We start from the raw sequence: 14,493 nt of genomic DNA, 5'->3' as shown, positions 1-14,493 counted from the left end.
ACTAACACCTCTGTGAGTTTCTTGTCTTTGAAATTGGATTGGAAGCTTAATACTACATGATATTTCAACCTGCTGCCATCAGTGATCCGCGCGTCTGCTTGTTGCGTCATGAATATCCTACGCAATGACATTCCATGTAGTGTCCCAAAACTGTTAAATCATTCCCTATGTAGTTCACCATGAGTAACACTACAAAGGGAATAGGGAGTGAGCGAACCATTTCAAACACATCTCTAGTCAGCTCCGTTAGCTAGCTTAAGCCCCCCGCACAGGCTGCGACATTCAACGCATTCTAGTGCACTTTAAAAAAACAAATCCCAGTTGATCAGTCAATGACAAATGGCCAACAACCTCGCAATGGGTAAGTTAATCTTATAATTTCTTCAATAAAATAATGGTGATAGTAGCTAAGCTATAGCCTTACAAGTGATTTTGTATCTTTTAGAAACAATTATTTTGATGCTGTATCAGTCACATAACCGTTTTTGTGTCTGCTTCAGTAGGCAACATTGTGGCAAAACATTGTAGCTAGCCTATCTGGCACTCGCAACATTGTGCTAACGTTAGCCTAGATAACATAGTTAACGGACCTTATGTATGTATGTTATGTAACATAACGTAGTTAACAGACGTTAGTATAGGCTACGTAACGTTGTGTTATGCACCAACCGCAGTGTTTGAGTGTGTTTTCAAGCAGGCAACATTTTATGGCAAAACATTGTATCTGGCACTCATAACGTAGCTAGTGCTACATAGTTAACAGACGTAAGTAGGCTAATATGTAGCCTAACGTTTGGCTATGCATCAACCACAGTGTTTGAGTGTCTGTTTTCAAGTAGGAAAAACATTGTAGCTAACAAAAACATCTAGTGTAGACATTAGTAATATGCACCAACCGCAGTTGGTGTGTTTGTTTTCAAGTTGGCAACAGTAAGAACATAGTTAACAAATGTTAGTAGGCAAATTAGGCTATGTATAAGATATCCAAGTATCAATGAGCATGCCACATAATGCCATATACCTACAACATTTTAGCAGTGTAGCCTATATGCAGGTAATATTATTCTTGATTTTATTAAGACACATACAACCTTTCTCCCACACAAGCTAAATATTTACTATTGATATTGTTTTTTCCCTTTTCCTTGAGCAAAACAGATACTTGGATGTAACACAGTTTGGCCTGGCAGGATGGGTGTAGGCAAACCAAGCCCTCCTCTCCAGCCTACACCACCTGGCAGTCCGTCACCAGCCTATACCACCTGGCAGTCCTCCTTCAGCCTATACCACCTAGCAGTCCTCCTCACCAGCCTACAGTATACCACCTGGCAGTCCCCCTCACCAGCCTATACCACCTGGCAGTCCCCCTCACCAGCCTATACCACCTGGCAGTCCCCCTCACCAGCCTATACCACCTGGCAGTCCCCCTCACCAGCCTATACCACCTGGCAGTCCTCCTCACCAGCCTATTCATGGGTTTCAAATGCAGTCCTAGACCTGCCATATTGGGGACCAACACAGGTGTTTCAATTTATCCGATTGGCTCTACTGCATAGAATCCTATGGAGTAGAACTAATTAATTCATTTGAAACACCTGTGTTGGGTCCCCAACATGGCAGGTCTAGGACTACATTTGAAACCCATTAATACTATCTGGCTCTCCTCACCAGCCTATACCACCAGGCAGTGGAGACACGCATAGCTGGGTGCTTGGCTGACATCTCGGAGTGGATGACGACACATCACCTCAAGCTCAATCTGGACAAGACTGAGCTGCTGTTCCTCCCGGGGAAGGGCTACCCGCACCGGTAAACTGGCCATCACCATTGAAGACACAGTGGTGACCTCGACTCGGACTGCGAGGAATCTAGGTGTGACCCTAGATAACCAACTGTCGTCTTCCGCACATGTCACATCCATCACACGCTCCTGCAGATTCATGCTCTACAACATCAGGAGGATTCGCCCTTTCCTCACTAATGAAACGGCGCAGGTACTCATCCAGGCCCTGGTCATCTCCCGCCTGGACTACTGCAACTCCCTCCTCGCTGGGGCCCCGGCGTCAGCCATTAAACCTCTGAAACTTGTCCAGAAAGCTGCTGCTCGCCTGGTGTTCAACCACCCCAAGTTCTCCCACACAACTTCCCTCCTCCATTCCCTACACTGGCTCCCTGTAGCGGCTCGCATCCAGTTTAAAACTCTGGCGCTAACCTACAGGGCAATGAAAGGAACAGCCCCCTCCTACCTCCAGGCCATGGTCAAACCCTACACCCCCTCCCGACCGCTACGCTCTGCTACCTCGGGGCGACTGGTTGCCCCGTCACTCCGAGGCCCCTGCGGTCGATCGACACGGTCATGGCTCTTCTCTGTCCTGGCCCCGCAGTGGTGGAATGAACTGCCCACTGATGTCAGGACAGCAGAGTCGCTGCCCATCTTTCGTCGCAGGCTCAAAACTCATCTCTTCAAGAAGTACTACAACAATCCTCCCTCCTAAGCACTTATTGTATTTTATTGTATTGTATTGCACTGTACTTAAAATTGCTATTCTTGAACTTTGCCTTCAGCACTAGATTATGCTCTAAGTCACTTGTTTTAGAGAGAAGATGCACTTGTGAGTTCTGGCAAGTAGTAGTACATTGGCTTTTACTACGTTAAATGCAATTATTGTTAGTCGCTTTGGATAAAAGTGTCTGCTAAATTACTGTAATGTAATGTAAATGTAATGCAGTCCTCACCAGCCTATACCACCTGGCACCTCTGTGACAAGCTGACTGCTTTCTTCAGCTGAAAAAAACCCAACATGCACACTCTTACAAAATGGTGGTGCTGGGAGTAAATCCCCTTTAAGGTTTCAAATGAGAAATACAAGACTCCCGCACACACTTTTTCTCTGCTTTAATCTTTTTTTTTCTTTCTTTTTTTTCTTTTTTTTTAATTGCTTTCTTCAGCTCCCCAGAGGGCAGTCTGTACTGGGGGATGGAAGGGTGTAGCCAAACCAATCCCCCCTCACCCCTCCCTCACCGCTACAGACACACACACACACACTCTCTCTCACACACACACACACACACACACACACACACCACCACCACCACCACCACCAGCAGTAGTAGTATTATTAAACAATAAATTCATTATATAAATCCATGCACTCATGCCATTTTTTATTCAAAATGAACATGACTACAGTTATGCTACTATGGAAGGAGTATTGATTTAGCAGTTTAGTTTTTTGGTCATAGTTCAACCCCAGGATTATTTATTATAGCTATGTACATAACACACCCATGTTATTTAATTGCACTGACTATGTCATGGACACAAACAGTCATCGGATGGGATAAGTAGGGAAGGGATGGGGTAAGTAGATGAGGATGATACTGATAGACTGCTAGATTAGTAGCAGATAGTCATGTAAATTGTCCGTTTGGGAACCTTTACGTCTAGTGGAGTACCTAGGACTGGACTGAGGAACTGATTTGTACTGACACTGTAAGGACAAACGATTACAAGAATTACAATGTACCTGTAGGCTACTCATACTTATTTTACACAGCAAATATTATAATAGTTATAACGTTATTTTATTCTGTACAGTAGGCACCACTAGAGGGCAGTCTGGTATAGCCTACCTTATAGACACAGCCTGCACCTGGGCCATATTTAATCTATAAACCGGTGTGCACCGTTTTGTTACGGTTCCCACTTTAACCCATCAGCAGACTGATTCAATCCACCACCTGATCTGTTTCAATAAACATTTACAGCTAACGTTAGCTACGTTTTGTCGGGGCTGAACGCAGACCTGGTGACTGGTGCTGTTTCTACTAGCACGATCTCCATACGATGAATGTAGGCAAAGATGATCGTGGCTAAAGATACTTTTCAAACTTATCACCAGTTATCACCAGTTCAACTAGCCAACACTAGCTAATTTTACTCTATCAAGTTATCATGGTCAAGACTCAAGACTGCCCAGCATAGCGAGTACTTTACCTGATAATCCCACGATTTCACCAATCTCTCGCAGCACCGGCCTCTTATGTTGTCTTTTGTATGTCTTATGTTTGGACATGGGGTCATATAGCATTGGATATTTCTGCACCTCGGCAATTTTTTACTCCTCTATTGTAATACAGCTGGATAACCGTTAATAAAATAGATGTAGGCTAGCCTACATTTTAGCAAAACAATAGGCCTAAATGACACAACAAGGACATGGAAGAGATGGGAATAAAAATGTTTAACTTTTAATGATTAGCTTACTTTTACATATATTTAATAGATAGGCATTGCAGGAAATCACATGCATTAATCCAAGTTGGATTGCCACATGTGTCGGCAGCCGCATTCCAAAAAATAGAGCCGAGTCGAAATCAACCCGGGGCGACATTGTCGGCAGCTGTCGCCAGCTGTCGGCACGCCGCCAGTGTGCGGGCTTCCATAGGAAACAATGGGAGCTATTTATTTGGAACGTCGTTTCGTGTCGTGTCGTGGGGGTGGCGGATGCGGTCTGGGGGGGGCTTTACTCGTCCTGATGCCGTGTTCCATATGAACACTCTGCCAACCAGCTAGCTAGCTAGTTAGCCTACTGTATTAAACCTCTACTTGTCCCGATACCTTGTTCCATATGAGGTAACAGATAGACCCGACGACAGTTACAGAGATAGATACTATAGATAGATAGGCTTTGTTCGTAACAATTAAATTACAACCAGACAGATAACAAGGAGTTTGAGAACAAGGTAGGCTCATCTAATGTGCGCGATGAGCTACAGCAATGGGTCAATGAGTAGTATCACTGCGCCCTCTATGGGCATGCGAGCGGTGGTGCGGAATGTCGTAAAGCATCTGTTAGAATAACGCGGGTCAAGTGACCTTCTTATGTTCTCACATCTGTATAAGGTGCTGTTGTGCTGAGTATAGCGACTGAGTTTAATGCTTATTTATTCATTCACTGCCATTTGCAGTGTTTATGTAGTGCTTTTATTTATTTTAGGACACCACAATGCCTCGTAGAATCATGACTATAGTAGAATCATGACTATAAATGTGAAACGTAATTGGAAATGAAAAAATATTCTCATATTCATTATTATTATTATTTCAAGCCTAGGGTGTCTGTAGAATTGATGGGAATGCAATCACCTCGGATTTCTCATAAATTTAGCCCTTGCAAACATGGGCACATTCCAATCGGGCCTACCTACGACTGGATTTCCGCGTTCTTAAATCCTGTTCTTAGATAAGAACAAATCCCAGATAAGAAACCATTCAGGAATGCCAGAATTGTCCCGGGAACTTCGTAAGTGGATTTAAGAAGAAATTTCTTCTTAACTTTTTCTTAACTGCATTCAGGAATGAGGTCCATTGGTCGTTTACATCATTCCTAACCATATACACATTCATTACAGTGAATTTTTTTAAAACCAAGGATTTCTTCTTTTATTTCTTAGGTCTAAAAAAGGAATTGGTCAATGGGTTTCATCAATGTGCTCCCATAGATAGTGCACCACTACAGTATCACTTTCTTATTCACCTTTGTTGGTGGTGCGCTCACTTTCAGACCAGGTAAAATTCCGCGCTGACTTCCTCCGGGAGTGCAACTGGCGCCGGGCGGCACATGGGGCCCCGGCGCTGACCCTGAGTGCCGGCCTGACCGAGGGGGCTGAGTCATGGGCCCAGACCCTGCTGAAGGAGCGGGTCCTGAAGAACTCCTCCTTCGGCCACGGAGAAAATATCTGGGCCAAGACGGGATCTATCGGCATCAGTGCTACAGGTAGGAGGAGCTTTCGTGGACAGTGGCATGTGTGGTGCAAGTGTAGTGGAAATTTCTGTCACAGAGTATTGTTCAAGAGAGAGTGAATGCCAACATTCTAAGTTTAACAAAGTTTATTACATGCAAACAGGCAAGCAGCACAGTGGCCACATGCATTACATACAAACGGCAAAATAACATACAAACACCCCCCAATAACCCGTCTGGAGAAGGAGACCGCCAAAACCTCAGTTGCTTCATGCACACAGCAGTCTGCAATGTGAGAAAATGGCGGCCCAGATCTGCGGTTACAGTCAACATTTATACAGTCAAAAACAACCTTGGTGTCTGGGCCGATTCCTAGCCCTCGCCTCCCACCCCCCAGTCCAGCTGGAATCCTGTTTTGACGACAGAGAGACCGGCAAGGCTGGGGCGCGAGCAGAGACAGTTACTTCTACAAAAACATAAGATTACAAAGTACATAGCATTCTTTTCTCTAGCCAAGGTATGAGAGGACCGTTCTGTGGCCTAAACAGCAGACACTGTTAAAGAGATCTAACTAAGGTCTAGTATGTCAAATGAATTCAAATAATGTCTAATAACACAAGAATTTTCCATTACACAAGTCAACGAGGACTAGTCCAATTTCTGAATATGGGAGTTTAAAACACTCCTCTGTGGACTAATATGAATATGCACTTCGCTAGAACATGTTCTTTGAATCCACTTCTCAGCTTGTTCAAAACATATTTAAAACAAAGACCTTTGTGATCCATTTACTGGTCTCGTAGTCAATATTTTTTGTAGCATTATCAACTAGCATGCTTCTACAGTAATGCCATCCATTTTTACATATTATCCTCGAAAAAAACATAATTTATGAACAATATCTTAACTGTGACAAGGTCAAGAGGTGGTGGAAGCCTGGTACGAACAAGAGAAGAAGTATGACTTCTCCAAACCAGGACATCAGGAAAAAACAGGTACAGACGAGATGATAAATTGTGCCATACCGCAGAGGTCTGAAAATGCCTTTAGGATACCTATAGTATTCAGTCTGTGCCTACATACTGTACCTAAATATTGTCTTATTATTAAAGGTGCTCAGTTCAATTTCTGTATATGGATGTATATGAATATATATATATATGTATATATATGTATAATACAGAAAAACATGGTAGCTAACATTTTAGGGGGACTAGGGCTGTTTAACATTACTTATGAACCTGAGAAGAAAGGCGAGCTCCGAGTCGCCCAAAGTAGCTCCAACCTCTCTCCAGTCTATATTGATTCATGTATGTGATCTTCTTTTGTCTGACTCTTTTTTAGCCGAAGACTGTGGTGTCTTTGCTCATGGACTATAACGTCTCTCAGCCATGTTCAGCTAACGTTAGCTATATAGGCCTATTCCCAACGGCCATGTCTCAAACGTCCATCAAGATGATGCTGCCCCTCTCTTATATACGGTGCCGTTCAGGGGGTGGGGCTCAGCCCGGGCCGGCTTCGCTCATAATAAAAATAATTCTGCATTTGCTCCACAGGCACTACGTGTACACCGTTGGCTATATTTTCTGTACAAATAGTTATGACTCCCCTGGACCTATTTATTGCATATATTGGATTTTTTTTTTTTTACAAAAGTTGCAGTAAATCAAACAGAGCACCTTTAATGCATACAGTATGATAATACTTTGGAATAAGTTAGAGTAAATATGTTCAGTTAAATTAAATGATTTAATTATTAAATTAAATCCCAACCTATCCTTCAATGAGTTAAAGTATGCACCTTTTCTCACTCACACCTACTCCCATCATCACCTACCTCTTTCCTTTTGTCCATCTGTTCCCTCTGCCTCTCTGTCCCTCTACCTCTCTGTCCCTCAGGCCAGTTCACACAGCTGGTGTGGCGCAGCTCCAAGGAGGTGGGCGTCAGCCGTGCCAGTGGCAGTGGCATGGTTATTGTGGTGGCACACTTCGAACCCGCTGGTAACGTCACCAGCCCTGCCTACCATGTCAACAATGTGCTCCCGAAAAAGGTCATAGATAGGCCGGTGGAAGATGTGTCTGTGAAAATGAAGGCACTGGCTGTAAAATCCTTATCAGGTTAGAGTCAAACTGATAACTGATTTATGCGTTTTCACCTTGGAAAAAGTAAAGTAAATATGGTGATTCATTGTATGGCCTACAGGATTGTTAGGATCTCCAGATAACTGCTGGATTCATTTGTGCATATTCTAGAGGGCAACCTCGCAAACCTATGTACTAATGAATAATTGTAAACAAACATATAAAGAAAAGACAGAAACACAACAACCAACAAATAAGTATAATGTATGATTGCTGACTCATCACTCAACCCCCCCGAACCTCTCCCCATCTAGCCAAAGAACTGGACTGGTTTGGCCGATCGCTTCTAAAATCTCTGAACCAATACCGCAGCCGGCACGGGGCGGAGCCTCTCTCCCTGTGCCCTGTCCTCGCCATGGAGGCTCAGGATTGGGCAGCTCACCTGGTGAGCATCAACACCCTCAAGAACTGCGGCAAGGGCCACGGAGAGAGCATCTTCTCCCGCTCTGGTTCCAGCACCGAACCCCCTGCTGGTGAGTTTGGTATCTGCATTATCACACTAAGAAAGGACACGTAGAAACAGCATAGTACGATGGTGTGGCTCCGCCCATTTCCAATATGTTCAGCATGAGATGATTGGGACTGATGGATTAAGATATATTAGGGTGAACTGGGGAACAGGCTGTGAGGTGGGAACAGTCCAGGAGCTTGCTTGATCATCTCGTTGAGAGAGGTCAGGGAAGAAAGTTCACCTTCTTTGGCCCTCCAGGTGATCTGTTTAAAAAAGAAAAAAAAAAAAATCCCTAGGGGATTCAAGGTGGGGTGATTATGTATTTTCTCCCCTTCCTCTCTGTAAAGCACATTGACCCGGTCTGGAGGTTTCATCCTGATGTCGGCAGTACTCAAAATGCGCTAGAGGGCAAAATATATATGTTACGGTCAATGTGAGAAAACGGGGAATGTGAGCTTTTCCCGGTTATTGCGCACATTCCCCGACCTCGCGGGGAATGTAGGAGAAACGTGCGTTTCTCACATCTCCCGGGTAATGTGCACATTCCCCGACCTTGCGGGAGATGTGAGAAATTGGTAAGTATTTCTCACATCTCCCGCAAGGTCGGGGATTGTGCACATTAACCGGGAAATGCTTACAATTCCCGACCTTGCGGTAAATCTAGCAAAGTCCAACCGTATGCAAAACCTCTGCGCAGCCGGGTGGTGGGAGAGGGCTCGTGCGCTTAGAACGAGAGGCGCTTGACATTTTGCCCATGGTTTTCGAATACATAGCATCAATTGCATTAATGGAAACATTAAATTGGGTCTAATTATACGTGTTGAAAGTTAAGATAATTAGCCTACAAGCCGCGAGGCTACGCAACACAATAAGCAAAACAATCTCACTGTTTCACTCGTCCCACTCATCTGTTTCACTCGCCCTGCACGGCAGGGACAAGAGAAACAATGCACATCTTCTGTTCTCGGCCGTCTTGAATTGAACTGTTACACCACAGAACGAAACTTACAACTAATAGGTTAGTAAAGGACATGTACAAGTTTGTCATCAAAAAATGTAATCTCCATCTTTATTAATTTCTGTGTAAATCTGATCAAACCAAAAAGTGTTTCATTCGTCCCGGTCCTCCCCTACAGTTAATAACAGTCTGTGGTCTACCTTGAACAGTATGCTGCACACAGTGTAAGTAGTATTAGGAGGATAGGCCTACACTGGTGATCAAGTTAACAAACACAAAAGGAACATTGCAACAACAGGAAGGGGAACCTCCAAAGGAACCCTACACGTTAGCTAGCCGAAAGACAGACGAAAAGAAAAATCTCTCACAGGTGTGCGCCAGTAACGTTAGCCCAACTACCGTGGGTGCCTCTTATGGTGCACGCCATCTGAGGCGTCACATAAGCCCTCTACCACCACCCGGCTGCGCAGAGGTTTTGCATACGGTTGCGCTTTCCTAGATTTACCGCAAGGTCGGGAATTGTAAGCATTTCCCGGTTAATGTGCACAATCCCCGACCTTGCGGGAGATGTAAGAAATACTAACCAATTTCTCACATCTCCCGCAAGGTCGGGGAATGTGCACATTACCCGGGAGATGTGAGAAACGCACACGTTTCTCCTACATTCCCCGCGAGGTCGGCAATAACCGGGAAAAGCTCACATTCCCCGTTTTCTCACATTGACCGTAACATATATTTTTTTTTACAGTTTTCCTTTTTTTTATATTATGCAAATTGAAGTTGAGAAGTAGCCACTCAGTGTAACAAACAACAGTTTTAGGTTCACTAAATAGTCATACTTGTCATCACGTTGTCTTTGTGTGTGAAATGTGCTATTATATACAATTTGATTTCATTTGATTTGACCTCACCATTTTCTTTTATCTGCACACTGTAGGATCAGAAGTGGCAGATTCTTGGTACAAGGGGATAGAGAAGTATGACTTCTCCTCCCCTGGCTTTCAGAATGGAGCAGGTAAGATGACCTTCATGAGTTCTGAACATTGTTGATGGGCATCAGAAGCAAAATAAATGTGGGTGGGACACCTTGAGTCGTGGGTCTGGGGGTCCTCTCCCAGAAAAAATGTGAGCGAAAAACATTATGTTTTTTTGTCTCAGGAAACTTCACTCAGATGGTGTGGAAGTCTTCAAAGAAAGTGGGGGTCAGTTTAGCGACTGATGGGAGTGGCCAGTTCATCGCCGTGGCGTTCTACGAGCCAGGAGGCAACATCACCAACCCAGGCTATTTCCATGACAACGTGGCTAAAGCCAAATGAGATTAGTAAACACAAACAATAAAGGGACATGATTATGGATAAGGGATAGCAAATACAGTAGGTGAATGGAATATTAATAGTTTCCATACTGATGAATATTGATGAATTTGGTTGATTTTCAGAGAAATGTTGGTTTAATCTGATCCTGTTAGCTGTTTCTAATTATAATGATTGACCTCTGAGTATGGCTGGAGCTGCAGCTTTCTGTAAGAAATGGTGTCCCTTTCCCATAGACTTATGAGATAAAGATGACATTCCATGGCTGGTACACTCTGTGCCAAACAGCAGACAGATTGACTGTGAGTGCCTTTTTCTGTAGCATTGCTGTATAAAAGGATGTCACAAAATGTGTGTTTGTGTGTGTGCATGCCAGTGCCACAAACACTTATTCTTCACATTATTGTTGGATTGATGTTGTTGCTATTTGCACAGTTGTCAGTGTTGCAGCCCCATTCACTGCTGTTGTAGACCTACATGTGCATCTTGATTCTAATGTAAAATAAAATTGTAAAAGGTTCACGCCTTTCTTCTCTGTGGCTACATGATTGAAAAGTAAGAAGTTGAAATAAAGTAGCAGTTTCAACAGTGATGCAAAGTTGACTCAAATACCTTAATTTACCCATGTTGAAAAGTAAGCCGTTGAAACAAAGTCAGGATTTCAAAGTTGATTCACCTTTCAAATTCAACACATACTCAACACTGATTGTAAGAACTTAATTCACCCATGTTGAAGAGTAAGATGTTGGAACAATGTCGCAATATCAACGTTAATTCACCTTTCAAAATCAAAACCTAATCCAATGTTGATTCACGTAGTCACATGACGTTGAATCACCCGTGAATCAACGTTGAAATGCCAGCTGGGTAATGTGGAGTCATTGCATTGATCGATGCAGTCCGTTCAAATAGGCATCAAAAGATAAAGTAGGCCTATTTAAAATTACGTATAAATTATGTAAACATCTTACAGAAGCCTACAGCCATAATTCAAAGTAGCAAATGTGACAAAATAAAGTGAAAGGCTGTCCAGTGGCGCTTGTGCAGTCCCGGACATCTATAGGGCATGCGAATCATGAAAGCCTAAGTTTATAGATGACAAAAAGGTATACCAAGGTAATCTTGTGAGGTGCCAATCACTGGAAGAACTGGTCATAAAAAAAATAAAAAAAAGTGTTGCTATCTTGTGCACAGAGCACAAACAATGAAACAATTAAATTAATATATTTCTTCCCTGTCTGTGGCATTCGCTACCAGCAAACACTGAAAATACAGGTCCTCAATTAATTTTTATTAGGCTAGCCTATCCAACTGGACCACTCCAATGAATGTTGAATTTACTTTTATTCTGTAGGTTTTACAGAATACAATGTCCACACATGCATGCGCCATCTGACTAGCTCGCCACTCGCCAGCGAACCTGGACTAGGCTATTGCAACACCCTCCCCTTGCTACAAATTATTTTATATTCAAATAAACTGGTTTCCTAGCCCTGGATCATGGGGGAGGGGGGTAGACTACGTTAGCAGGTGCTTTGCCATGAGCGGCAATTCCGCAGGTGTTGGGTTGAATTCGCTAGTTTGATTGATAGATGGATGGATTTAACGTACAAAGTATTGTGCAAGTATTGTATAGGTCTATGTGTAAGAAATGAATGGTTGTAACCATTAACTCAGCCAGAGGTAGGCTCATCAGCATTGGCTGGGTTTCCCGAACGAGTTAAGAAGCACTTCACTGAGTTAAGAAGCACTTAACTCCAAAGTTGGCTACTTCTTAAAGGAGTAGTAAAGGGAAAATGCATGTTTAGCCCTGTTTTAAGGTTACTTATGATCATATACAATGGTTCAGATCAAAACGTTGACAAAACTATCACTTTTGAGAAAGTCTGATAATTGCTCACCGTTTAGGTCATACAATGGATGTGGGTGGGCACCTTGAAAATTCTTTCAAAAACATGTTAAACTCTCGATTTCAAAGACAAGAAGCTCACCGAGGGGGTAATTGGTGTCCGTTGGTGTTCTGACATCAAATTTGCTGCAAAGTATGAATCCTGTAGGGTTTTATTGATCATTTTATGAAATCCATTGACTTGTATTGAAGCGACCGTTGTAGATGTGTAGATCAATCTGCAGAGGGGATTCAGGAAGCAGAACTACTTACGGTAGCTATTGTTATTGTTCATGTTGCTAGGCTACCTAGTTTGTGAATGTTTACACACGTATGTGCTGCGACTAAATAGTTATATGCTAAATATTTAAAAAAGCCTTTCCAGATTAACTAGAATCTTACTTTATGGCGAATTATATGTCAGAATGCCAAATAACACCTCTGTGAGTTTCTTGTCTTTGAAATTGAGAGTTTAACATGTTTTTTGAATGATTTTTCAAGGTGTCCACCCACATCCATTGTATGACCAAAACGGTGGTAGAGCAATTATCAGACTTTCTCAAAAGTGCTAGTTTTGCCAATGTTTTGATCTGAACCATTGTATATGATCATAAGTAACCTTAAAACAGGGCTAAACATGCATTTTCCCTTTACTACTCCTTTAAGGATAAGGGATAGCAAATACAGTAGGTGAATGGAATATTCATAGTTTCCATACAGATGAATATTGATGAATTTGGTGATTTTCAGAGAAATGTTGGTTTAATCTGATCCTGTTAGCTGTTCCTAATTATAATGATTGACCTCTGAGTATGGCTGTAGCTGGAGCTTTCTGTAAGAAATGGTGTTGACATTCCATGGCTGGTACACTCAGGGGTTTAAGTGGGCCGGGGCTCGCCGGTGTCAAACACCGGCACTTACCCTCCCAAATATGGTCAGGGGCTCATGCAGCCCTGGCACATCACCAGTTAATTTATTTCTACATTTTTGTCGCAGTATTTTAAAAGAAAACTTGCAGCCAATTGATGTGCATCACTAAAATAAATCACAAATAATTTTATTGACATTTGATTTTTTTACATGTTCATTCGTGAAAGTTTGAAATGATATGGCGTCCTCACTGTCACGTGACCACCGCATCAGTTGCCTACTTGCTTGCCTGCGTCTTTTGTGTTCTCTGTTCACTCACTTGACTTGTCAGCTGGCTGTCAGTAGCCTCGCTTCATGGCCAGCATCAGACTGTCACTGTCGGATGTCTGACAGTATAATCTTGGTTAGGGAGCTCTAAAGGGTGAGTATACCTCAGAGTATGTCCAATATACCGATTAAACAACGTTTTGTCTAGCTCTTGCATCACAGTGTTTTCATTCAAACAACTAGCTAGCTAAAGGTAGCTACCTGGATAACGTTAGTGGCGAGCTAACGTAAGTTAAATCAAACTGCAGCACGGCGAACTTCCACCGTCCCATGTGCATGCTAGCTAGCACTATAATTGTACTAGGCTCAGCAATATAATCAAGATGGCTAAATGTGGGTGTTAATGTATTTTGTCCTTTGGGGAATGTAAAAAATGAACTGCTTTGTGTCCTTTCTTTTTTTTTTAAACTAGCTTTATTCTATTACAGAAAATCTAAAATGGACATGATAGGAGGAAAACTGAGAAAAATGACAGATTTCTTTCAAAGGTAAGGAAGGATAGCTAGCTAGATTAGTAAATTAGGCTAGTGAATTTTTGAATTGTTGACATGTTTCTAAAATGATTTATTGCAGCTTATATATTTAGCTTTGGGTATCTGATTAATGGATTAACTGAATCTGTCATAGCTAGGTAGAGTTTGATAAAAACAGCCTCTTTTTTATACTCTAGGGTTGAGTCACCAAGTACAGCTGTTGAGAGGGAGGCAGCAACAAGGCAGACCAGCACAGAGAGGGGAAGCACAGTAACAGATGAGAGTGAGACCAGTAGAGAGAGGACCAGCACAGAGAGAGGAAGC

Source organism: Borostomias antarcticus, assembly GCF_949987555.1.
Source record: "Borostomias antarcticus genome assembly, chromosome: 8".
Taxonomy (NCBI): domain Eukaryota; kingdom Metazoa; phylum Chordata; class Actinopteri; order Stomiiformes; family Stomiidae; genus Borostomias; species Borostomias antarcticus.
The sequence above is the reverse complement of the archived record's forward strand: the minus strand, read 5'-3'. Positions refer to the sequence as shown.